This window comes from Arachis hypogaea, chromosome 4 (genome assembly GCF_003086295.3).
Source record: "Arachis hypogaea cultivar Tifrunner chromosome 4, arahy.Tifrunner.gnm2.J5K5, whole genome shotgun sequence".
In the NCBI taxonomy this organism is placed as follows: domain Eukaryota; kingdom Viridiplantae; phylum Streptophyta; class Magnoliopsida; order Fabales; family Fabaceae; genus Arachis; species Arachis hypogaea.
The window spans coordinates 31,338,508-31,351,035 of NC_092039.1; the positions used below are offsets into that span (position 1 = coordinate 31,338,508).

Consider the following 12,528-nt stretch of genomic DNA (forward strand, 5'->3'; position numbering starts at 1 on the left):
TCTGTTGCTGAGAAGATGATGGATATGGCTTGCTATTGCTCAGCCTATTGCGTCCACCATTGTTAAAGCCTTGTTGAGGCTTTTGTTGATCCTTCCATGAGAAATTTGGATGATTTCTCCATGATGAGTTATAGGTGTTTCCATAAGGTTCACCCATGTAATTAACATCTGCCATGGCAGGGTTCTCAGGATCATAAGCTTCTTCAGAAGCTGCCTCTTTAGTACTGTTGGATGCATGTTGCCATCTATTCAGACTTTGAGAGATCATGTTGACCTGCTGAGTCAACACTTTGTTCTGAGCCAATATGGCATTCAGAGCATCAATTTCAAGAGCTCCTTTCTTCTGAGGTATCCCATTATTCACGGAATTCCTCTCAGAGGTGTACATAAATTGGTTGTTTGCAACCATATCAATGAGTTCTTGAGCCTCTTCAGGCGTTTTCTTCAGGTGAATAGATCCACCTGCAGAATGGTCCAATGACATTTTCGAAAATTCAGAGAGACCATAATAGAATATATCTAATATGGTCCATTCTGAAAACATGTCAGATGGACATCTTTTGGTCAGCTGCTTATATCTTTCCCAAGCTTCATAGAGGGATTCACCATCTTTTTGTTTGAAGGTTTGAACATCCACTCTCAGCTTGCTCAGCTTTTGAGGAGGAAAGAATTTATCCAAGAAGGCAGTGACCAGCTTATCCCAGGAGTCCAGGCTATCCTTAGGTTGTGAATCCAACCATATTCTAGCTCTGTCTCTTACAGCAAAAGGGAAAAGCATGAGTCTGTAGACTTCAGGATCAACTCCATTCGTCTTTACAGTCTCACAAATCTGCAAGAACTCAGTTAAAAACTGGTAAGGATCTTCAGATGGAAGTCCATAAAACTTGCAGTTTTGTTGCATTAATGCAACTAGCTGAGGTTTCAGCTCAAAGTTATTGGCTCCAATGGCAGGAATGGAGATGCTTCTTCCATCAAACTTGGATGTTGGCTTTGTGAAGTCACCAAGAATTCTCCTTGCATTATTATTATTTTCGGCTGCTATCTCCTTCTCTTGTTCGAAAATTTCTGAAAGGTTACCTTTAGAATAATTTAATTTAGCTTCTCTTAATTTTCTCTTCAGAGTCCTTTCAGGTTCTGGATCAATTTCAACAAGAGTGCCTTTTTCCCTGTTCTTGCTCATATGAAAGAGAAGAAAATAAGAAAAGAAAGAGGAATCCTCTATGTCACAGTATAGAGATTCCTTTATGTTAGTAGAAAAAGAAAGGGGGGAAGAATCCAAACACAAGGGATATAAGAAGTTCGGATTTTTTAGAGGAAGAGAGGTAAAGAAAAGTGTTAGTAAATAAATAATTAAATAGAATAAGAGAAGAGAGGGAGAATTTCGAAAATGATTTTGAAAAAGGGGTTAGTATTTTTTTGAAAATTAAAAGGTATTAAAAATTAAAACATGAAACACTTAATTAATTAAAAAGAATTTTTGAAAAGTAGAGAGGTATTTTCGAAAATTGAAGAGGGAAAAGTAGTTAGGTGGTTTTGAAAAAGATAAGAAACAAACAAAAAGTTAGTTAGTTGATTGAAAAAGATTTTAAAATCAAATTTGAAAAAGATAAGAAGATAAGAAGTTAGATAAGATATTTTGAAATCAAATTTTGAAAAAGATAAAATTTTTGAAAAAGATAAGATAAAAGATAAAAATATATGTTTGAAAAAGATTTAATTTTTAAAATGACTTAACTAACAAGAAACTACAAGATAAGATTCTAGAACTTAAAGATTGAACCTTTCTTAACAAGAAAGTAACAAACTTCAAATTTTTGAACCAATCACATTAATTGTTTAGCTAATTTTCGAAAATTTGATATAAAGATAAGAAAAAGATTTTGAAAATATTTTGAAAAAGATTTTTGAAATTTTCGAAAAATAAAAAAAATGAAAAAGATATGATTTTTGAAAAAGATTTTGAAAAGATAAGATTTTTAAAATTGAAAATTTGACTTGACTTGTAAGAAACAACTAATTTTTTTAAAAATTTTTGACCAAGTCAACCCAAAATTTCGAAAATTTGGAGGAAAATAAGGAAAAGATATTTTTTTTATTTTTGAAATTTTTTATTATGAGAGAGAAAAACAACAAAAATACTCAATGCATGAAATTTTTAGATTAAAACAATGAATGCATGCAAGAATGCTATGAATGTCAAGATGAACACCAAGAACACTTTGAAGATCATGATGAACATCAAGAACATAGTTTTGAAAAATATTTTGATGCAAAGAAAACATGCAAGACACCAAACTTAGAAATTTTTAATGCTTGGAAAATATGAATGCAAAGATGCACATGAAAAACAAGAAAAGACACAAAACAAGAAAACATCAAGATCAAACAAGAAGACTTATCAAGAACAACTTGAAGATCATGAAGAACACTATGAATGCATGAGATTTTCGAAAAAAATGCAAGAAAAAATTTTTAAAGCATGCAATTGACACCAAACTTAAAAATTGACTCAAGACTCAAACTAGAAACACAAAGTATTTTTTATTTTTATGATTTTCTAATTTTTTTTGTATTTTTATTAATTTTTTCGAAAAATATTCTTTGAAAAAAATGAAAATTAAAGAAAAATTTTTGAAAACTTTTTGAAAAGAAAATTACCTAATCTGAGCAACAAGATGAACCGTCAGTTGTCCATACTCGAACAATCCCCGGCAACGGCGCCAAAAACTTGGTGGACGAAATTGTGAGCCATATTCTTTTGTACTTGTATGAAATCATTATTGTGGCACCAGTTGAATTCACAACTCCGTTCAACTAACCAGCAAGTGTACTGGGTCGTCCAAGTAATAAACCTTACGCGAGTAAGGGTCGATCCCACAGAGATTGTTGGTATGAAGCAAGCTATGGTCACCTTGTAAATCTCAGTTAGGCAGATTAAATTGGTTTATGGGTTTTCAAAAATTAATAATAATTGGAAAATAAAAAGGGATAGAAATACTTATGTAAATTAATAGTGGGAATTTCAGATAGGTGTATGGAGATGCTGTGTTCCTCTTGAAACTCTGCTTCACTACTCGCTCTTCCTTCAATTCTTCTTATTCCTTTCCATGGCAAGCTGTATGTAGGGCTTCACCATCAGTGGTGGCTACTTTCAATCCTCTCGGGAAAATGATCCTATGCGCTGTCACTGCACGGCTAATCGTCTGGAGGCATCACCCTTGGTTGATGGCTATATCCCGTCCTCTCAGTGAAAACGTTCCTATGCTCTATCACAGCATGGCTAATCATCTGTCGGTTCTCAATCAGGTTGGAATAGAATCCATTGATTCTTTTGCGTTTGTCACTAACGCCCAGCCTTCAGGAGTTTGAAGCTCGTCACAGTCATTCAATACCGGAATCCTACTCGGAATACCACAGACAAGGTTAGACTTTCCGGATTCCCAGGATCCTACTTGGAATACCACAGACAAGGTTAGACTTTCCGGATCCTCATGAATGCCGCCATCCATCTAGCTTATACCACAAAGATTCTGTTGGGGAATCCAAGAGATATGCGCCCGGCCTAAGGTAGAACGGAAGTGGTTGTCAATCACGCGCGTTCATAGGTGAGAATGATGATGGTGTCACGGATCATCACATTCGTCAAAGTTAAGTGTAATGTATATCTTGGAATAAGAATAAGAGAGAATTGAATGAAAAGTAATAGTAATTGTATAGAAACTTGAGGTACAGCAGAGCTCCACACCCTTAATCTATGGTGTGCAGAAACTCCACTGTTGAAAATACATAAGTAAAAGGTTCAGGCATGGCCGAATGGCCAGCCCCCCTGAGTGATCAAGAGACCAAATAATCAAAGGCTAAACAGTCAAGAGATTAAACTGTCAAAAGATGTCTAATACAATAGTAACTTATCCTATTTATACTAGACTAGCTACTAGGGTTTACATGAGTAAGTAATTGATGCATAAATCCACTCCCGGGGCCCACTTGGTGTATGCTTGGGCTGAGCTTGATCTATCCACGATCTGAGGCTTTTCTTGGAGTTGAACTCCGAGTTATGACGTGTTTTGGGCGTTCAACTCCGGATCATGACGTTTTTCTGGCGTTTAACTCCAGACAGCAGCATGTACTTGGCGTTCAACGCCAAGTTACGTCATCCATTTCCGAATAAAGTATAAACTATTATATATTGATGGAAAGCTCTGGATGTCTACTTTCCAACGCCATTGAGAGCGCGCCATTTGGAGTTCTGTAGCTCTAGAAAATCCATTTCGAGTGCAGGGAGGTCAGATTCCAACAGCATCAGCAGTCCTTTTGTCAGCCTTTTTCAGAGTTTTGCTCAAGTCCCTCAATTTCAGCCAGAATTTACCTGAAATCACAGAAAAACACACAAACTCATAGTAAAGTCCAAAAATGTGAATTTAACATAAAAACTAATGAAAACATCCCTAAAAGTAGCTCAAACTTACTAAAAACTACCTAAAAACAATGCCAAAAAGCGTATAAATTATCCGCTCATCAGTTAGAATACGAGTTACGTCTCAAAGTAGTCCCTGAAGTTGCACTCGAGTCTCAAAATAATCCTTGAAGTTAATAATTACCCAAATTGATCCTCGAAATTGCACTTCGGGACTCATAGTAGTCCCTGAGGCATTTTCCGTTCATCGAAACTTTAAAATGATGTCATTTTGAACAAAAAAAGCGTAGCATAGAAACCCCCCCAAAAAAAGAAGCGTAGCGTAGAACCCTCCCCCCACATGCCCAATCTGTTCCCTTCCCCTTCTCCATCCCCAACCCGTCCCCTTTCTCTCCCCCAACCCTTCCCATTCTCCTTCTGTTTTCCCAATCTGACGCCATTCTCCTTTGTCTTTCTCCTCTGCTTCCCCATACCCTACAAACTAATGCTAGCAACCTTCTTGGTTTTCACCTCACTTTTGTTACCCTCAGACTTCTTACTTTTTGATGAAGCAGGTTGCTGAGGCTTCAACTTTGGAATGGGGACCAAGGGAACCTGAGATCCTTGAGGCTTAACAACATATGGAGCACATGGCATCCATGTATAAGGCATGAAGGCCATGTGAGCAGCATGAGGATACATCCAGGAACAGGTGGCGGAGGAGGGCACATCCCACCAACACCCAATTGCTGCCTTAAAGTGGTGTTCTCAGCCATCACAAACGAAATCTTGCTACTCAAATCAGCAACTGTTAAATGTATTGACCGCACCTCCTCAAGCTCTTTCACATAGTGCTTCTTCCTCTGCCTCGAAAGCTATACACTTTCCCTGTTTCTCATTAATCTGGCCTTCTTCTCGTCGTCGTCATCCACCACCAAATTCTGTTGGGTCTTGTTCTCCACAGGCGCTGATGATCTTCTGAATTTGGTTGTTCTAGTCTCAGCACTCCCTTCACTCTGATCTTGTTTTCTCTTTAAATCACAACCTTTTTCATTATCCTCCAATTTCACGTTCTGATCCAAAATTGTATGTGCATGTGTCGATGAAATTTCCCTCTCGTAACGGCAACAATCAAGTGAGGGAGAGTTCATGGTTTCATATACACCGACCTGCTACCGTTCCCCGATCCCTGCAAAGAAATCGCACCATTCGATGACTCTTCCCTTTCACCGCATGAATCAGAATCATGCGACGGAAAGCTCGAGTCTTTCACAACAGCAGAGTCATGAAGATTCGGTGAAAGCTCGTGCTTGTAGCTATCTGACTCCGAGGAGGACTGAGAATTCAAAAATCTAGAAATACCAGAGCTCCGATCGCCATAAACAGCACAGGATCTTGATTTCGGTGAGTCTAAATTAGCGGCGTCACAATCTGAATTCTTACCAGAACAATTAGGTTGGGGAAGTAGAAGGGGAAGGGGAAGGGTTGGGGGAGAGAAAGGGGACGAGTTGGGGATGGAGAAGAGGAAGGGGAAGGCTGGGGGAGGAAAAGGGGTTGGGGATGGGGACGGGGAAGGGGAGGGGGGTTTATACGCTACGCTTTTTGTTATTTTTTTTGTTTGGATTCTATGCTACACTTTTTTTATTCAAAACGATATCGTTTTGAAGTTTCAATAAACGAAAAATGTTTTAGGGACTACTATGAGTCCCGGAGTGTAACTTTGAGGATCAATTTAGGTAATTATTAACTTCAGGGATTACTTTGAGGCTCGAGTGTAACTTCAGGGACTACTCTGAGGCTTAGCTCGTTAGAATACAGATACTATAATTTAATCAGTTTTTACAACACCAACATAATGTTTTCTTTTTATCAAAGTGACCCAAAATAATACATATTTACAATATTTACTTGCTAGTGACCCAAAATAATACATATTTATCAAAGTGACCCAAAATAATATTTACTTGCTAGGCATTGAAAACTTGGTAAAAATTATTTGGGTATAAGAACCTCTATCTATAATACAAAGGCATTTTGTATGATAACTAGGAAGAAGTGGTTTATACTTTATACCAAGAATAAGCTATTCAAGATGACCATAGAATAAAAAAAATTTTTTTCTTCTTTTTTAATTTATTTATAGGAACTAACAAGTAACAATTACTTCTTGCACATGACATAAATTGGGGGGATTGGAAATATGACATTAGTAAAGAAAATCAATGAGTAAGGTACAAGTCTCATTAGGGAACTGAAATCTTCTATCCCATTTTCCTGTCTCCTTAGTTCCTTCAATGAAAATCTAACACCTGTAAAATCATGAGACCTCCCTTTTTCTTCTATTTTAAGATTCTCAAACCCAACATCTTCAAAATCATTCACACAGAAAAATGGGATAGAAAATTTGAGTTCCCAACTACAAGCACCTTGTTCATCAAAATTGCACTATACAAGTTCCACTTTTTTAAATATATAGATTTGTTCACCACCAGAACCTAGTACTTACAAGGCTATACTAAAAAGATAACTACCACCCTAAACTCAAAAACTGGAGGAAAAAACAGAATGTGTAACCACCTAATCACAATCTCTTAAAAGCATTCTATCAACCCCTCATACTAAACACAACTATGGCAAATCAATTTAATGAACTAATTAGATTGTCAATAATTAGAATGAATTTGCATTTAATATAGATTTAGCGTAAATTGATATATAATAACAACTCTTTTTTATCATTGTTATGTATTTTTATTCTCAAACACATAACACTACAAGCTAATTACAATGGTACAAACGTGAAGAAATAATTGAGCTGTTTCTGTTGAGGCAAGTTCTATTCCTAACATAAAGATCTGTCAAGAACCAACTAAAATTTTGAACAAGTACGTACTATTTTTTTGGTTTCTTGTATTATAAATTTATTCGGAATGGTCTTGTATAATTTTTTAATAATGAGTATATTTATTCACATCTTTGATTAAAATAATAAAATAGAAATTATGTTTATTCTTTAAAAAAAATAAAAAAAGAAAGTAAAAAAGAGAAATGCAGCTAGGCATCCTCACTATTATCGGCGCCGTCGTCGCATCTCCGTCAGCCGCAATCCCCACTGCTCAAGCTCCTCTCCTCCGTTGCAACATGACTCACTTCGCAACTTGTATCTCTCTCATTCCTATTTCACTGCACTGCCCCTGTTTTGCCGGTACCACTGCTCAAGCTCGCCTCATCCATTGTAATGCGTCTTGCGTCGCAACTTATGTGGTGTCGCATCTCTTCTCCTCTGTCTCGTTCGTCTGTCGCAGATCCCCCGTTCTGCCGCGCTTCCCCCTCCTCCTTCATTTAATTTCTTTGAGTATTCTTGTTTTTCTGAGTTAATTTCTTTGATTGTTGATTGTTGTTAACAGGAAGAATTGTTGATTGTTGTTTTTCTTGAGTTAATTACTATTGCTTTTTTTTCAAAATTCGGAGTTAATTTTTAACTTTGATATGAGTTAATCTCAGAATTTTGTTCTCAGTTAGTTGTACATATTCTTCATGTTAATTATATTTTTATATTCTTTTATGTAAAAGCTAAATGGACTTTGGTTTTTTCATAGTGAAAAAAATGAGATTTTGACCTTGCATGAAATGTTCTAATGTTACGGTGAACCCAATCCATTATTGAAGGACAAAGTGACTTTAGACTCATTAGCTAATTCTGTGAAGCAATTGACCCAAATAGTCCAATCTCTCATTCAACGATTAGAAAATAATGTAGTTTATTTTCCTGGATTAGAGCTACCTAGTGTGAATACTAAGTAATAAGTAGTTTATTATTATTATTATTATTATTATTATTATTATTATTATTATTATTATTATTATTATTATTATTATTTCACTAATAACAATTTTTTTTATATATTTAGTGGGTGCAAGTCTGTTTTAGACCAACAGCTTCAATGGGTTTGGACTATACTGAACTTGCAATTGCAGTATACTTGTATGGTAATCGTTTGATGGATAAGTAAGTAAACTCAATTAGAATTTTATTTGTTAATGGTGTTGTTGATTTGTTTAGCTATTTTTATTTATGTTAAATTATCTTTGGCAGCTACGAGGAGGATATAGTATTTTCAGAGCTTACATCTCGCAGAGATGTATTCAGGAGCTTGATGCCAGGAAAGCCAATCGTTTCTCTTGTGCTAGACTTAGTAGCAGATATGATGAAGACAGAGTTGACCAGAGAAAGTGGTTATTGGTTTTTACCTACAACTTTTGCGGTAAATATATAGGAGTGTATACTAAAATAATATTGATAGTTGTTATTTGTATTGCGCATATAAACTAGTGGCTGAAATAATGTAGCTGTCAGAGAAGACAAAATTGGATCCCAACCGTCTGCCGTCTTGTATCACATATGTTTATTTGGGCAAAGTTGACTGCTTAAAAAGAGTAAGTTTATATCATTTTAAATTCATATTAGCAAATATTGGCATAAAATAATTTTAATAACTAAAATGACTTTCTCTTGATTAGGTCTTTATCCCTGTATCTGAAACTACGGACGAAGGTCATGAACACTGGTACCTCGTAGTGATTGATCGTGTTAAAAGACAAATTATTTTGCTAGACCCATTACCCATTGAGAAACAGTTCAAGCGAAAGAGGACAGCTTTGAAATTAGTAACTATATTTTCCTTTTTTTTGTTAATTATCTACATATATGACTAAAAAGCAAACTCTAACATAGACATAAACAGGCCATTTATTTGGACGAGGTATTGGAAGATCGTTCATTCTATGACTTTGAGACCACTCCAAATCTGATTTCTTCACAGTTTGAATTTGAAGAGCCAGAAGACCTTCCCACCCTCGAAGCTGGATCGTAAGATCATATAATTAGTAGTTATTGATATGAAATTTATGCGATTATATAATACTCTAATATAGCTTCCTCGATATATAGGAGTGACGCGGGTGTGTGGGTTGCAAGTTGGATGATAGCTTGTTTTGAAGATGATCATTTTAACATAAAGGTAATATGATGCACTAATCTTTTCCTTGTTCTTTCTTTTATATTTAGGTAGTTAAGCCTAATGTGTAATTATTCAAATTTTATTAGGTGGATGATGGGGTTCGCATGAAGATTGCAATCTCACTCGTGTCAAATAATCATAATATGATCAGCTATAGGGTCAAAAAATGCCATTGAAAATCTTAATAAGCTGTATGATAATCACCATCGTGATGATGATGAATTTCCACAAGATTAGATTTACAACATAGGATATTTTTTATTATTTTTGTTTTTATTATTTTCTTGTGGGCATATGAACCGTCTAGTGACATACGACATTATATTTTGTTTACATTTGTGTTGGTATTTGATAGCCGGATTATTTAATGTCTCTATTTGACTATGTATGAATTTATACTCTTTTGGTGATTGAAATTTAGTTCTTTTATACTCTTTTAGTTTGGTGGCATCGTCTTTCTTGAAAGCATGTTTCTCTTGCGGGGATGACCCTACTCAAGTTCCAGAAGGTAAATTTCTTTGTCATTTTTTTCCTGTTGATCTTTCATGTTTTCTAGACATGGATAACCTTGTTAGATTGATTCAGTCTTCTTAGTCTTTCAAGGTTTTTCATGAGTACAAATTTGCCGTCTGTAGAACTAGGAGCAATGCAAATTACATTATGACATCTAGTTATTGTTGGAAGTCTTCCATTGCAAATGATATTTAGAAAAGGAATATGCCACATCTAGTTTTTTGTAATTTAGATATTCATTCCTTTTTGTTTAAATTTGCGCATGAAATTTGATATCTAATTCCCCCCTTTCCAAATATCTTCTCAGAACCTGCTCAAAACTCTGTTAAGTACTTAACTTGGCATAGAACTACATCATCTCGATCTTCCTCATCCAGAAACCCTGTGGGAGCAAACTCAAGAGATGATACAGAGGCATTTGCAAATAATCTCTTTAACATGTCTTGTATGATATCCAGAAGCCATGCATCAACTTTGGATAGGCTATATGCCTGGGAAAGGAAGCTCTATGATGAAGTGAAGGTAGCATATACTTTCTCATCAATAATTATGTTAGCATGTTGTATATTTCCTGTTATTCCACTTTGGTAATATAATATTTCCTAGAATACTTGTTTTGGATCTTTAGACTAACCAAGAAGTAGTTTTGTAGAAAACTAAGTACACTCTAGAGAGTAGTAACATCTCCACATTTAACTTTCAATGACATTTTTTGCTTCTTCAAATTACAGGCTAGTGAGATTGTCAGGAAGGAATATGACACGAAGTGTAAAATCTTGAGGCACCTGGAATCAAAAGGAGAAGAGACTCATACAATTGATAAAACTCGAGCTGTCGTTAAGGATCTGCACTCAAGAATCAGAGTTGCGATTCACAGGATTGACTCTATATCAAAGAGGATTGAAGAATTAAGGGACAAAGAGCTTCAGCCACAAATTGAGGAGTTGATTGAAGGGCAAGATCTTCTAGGTTTATATATGTATATATTGATTAATAATTGTTTAAAAATATTTATAAAAGGTTCCTGTTATATTTTTTGTACATGTTGTCGATATATCATCTCCATTTGTTAAAGGTTTACGTGGATGGATTTAAATTTATAAACATAAAAATGCTCTCAAAGCTCAATATTCAATCACCAATCTGTATGCCTTTTCTGGTTATGGTCATTCTATTTTAAAATTACCATTGTTTGAAATTCTTATCCATTTTTTAGAGTTCAGACCCATTATTATGGTTCTGGTGTGAGGACACTGCTTTCCTCCTCTCCTTTTTGTTTTGGCTTGTATACCTATCATTTTTTTATCTTCAAATCCAGAAGTGCGTATGATTTCGAATCCATTTGTGCTCTTCTAAACTTACATTTCTATGTTTAACTTTTCTAATAGATAATATAAGATTGCTGGATCTTATTTTCCTATTGCACCAATAATTATCAACCTTTGAATTCCCGTTTAATGATTTTGGATCAATAAGAAACTTATGTTTTCCTTAGTCAATGAGAAGTCTAGTTTATGCATGCACATTTACTTATTTTGAAAAAAAAAACTGCTTTTTGTTTTGTATTTCATCTGTTTGTGCTTGAATGGCAGGTTAAGTAGGATGTGGGAAGTGATGTTTGAATGTCACAAGTTTCAGTTTCATATCATTTCAGTATTGTATAACAATAGTCATGCTAAAATCGCCATGCATTCTGAATTACATAGGCAGATTACCAGCTATCTTGAAGATGAACTCCTCTTTCTATCATCAAGCTTGACCAAATGGATTGGAGCTCAGAAATCGTATCTGGAGGCTATATCTGGATGGCTCAACAAATGTGTTTCATTTAAACAAAAGTCAACCAGGAAGAGAAGGAAGCCGCAATCTGAGCTCCTGAGAGATCATGGCCCTCCAATATATGCCACTTGCATTGTCTGGTTGGAGAAGCTCAATGGGTTTAAATTATTCTTCTTTTTTATTTTATTTTTTAAAAATAACATACAATAAAAGAATGACATCATCAATTAGAGAATGTCAAAATCATTCTCCTAAACGTAGTTTGTGTGTGTGTGTGTGTATATATAATGTGTATAGTAAATTAGTCATACTAATTATTCGGTGCATTGAAAGAGGGTGTTCATTAGATTCAATAGCTTGCTTCTAAATACACTCTTCTTTTGATTTCTTATTCAGTTGATTGAATTGGCAAAGAGGAAGAAATTTTTCCATTCATCCAATTTGACTAGGTTATGTTTATCTGCTTAGGTACCCTAAATATTTTACTTTCCCCTTAATTATCACCCATTTTAGCATTCATTCTTGTATTGAAAAGATAGTAACAAGTTTGATCCAATATATCTCTGAACATAGAATATTTGTTTTTATGGAAATAAGCTATAAATTACTTGTTAATTATATAAAATACATGTAAAAAATTAACAAATGATTATATAAATATATATTGTGCCTAATTGCTTAACTATCGTACCAAAATAGGAAGAAACAAAAAGAAAAGAAGAAAATCTTATTCGTTAGATTAATACACCACTTGTGTTATAACCTGTGCTCCCAACATAATTTAATGGTCAAGGAGAATCAAACTAAAATTTGGTACTT

At 34.9% G+C, this 12,528-nt stretch overlaps 1 long non-coding RNA gene across 1 annotated transcript; it reads left to right on the top strand.

Annotated features, from left to right (window-relative positions):
* The first annotated feature begins 9,511 nt into the window (after positions 1 to 9,511).
* Positions 9,512 to 10,829, top strand: LOC140184308 (uncharacterized). The gene is made up of 3 exons (XR_011880740.1): positions 9,512 to 9,925; positions 10,238 to 10,452; positions 10,662 to 10,829. It is a non-coding gene; the product is annotated as an uncharacterized lncRNA (long non-coding RNA).
* The last annotated feature ends 1,699 nt before the right edge of the window (positions 10,830 to 12,528 follow it).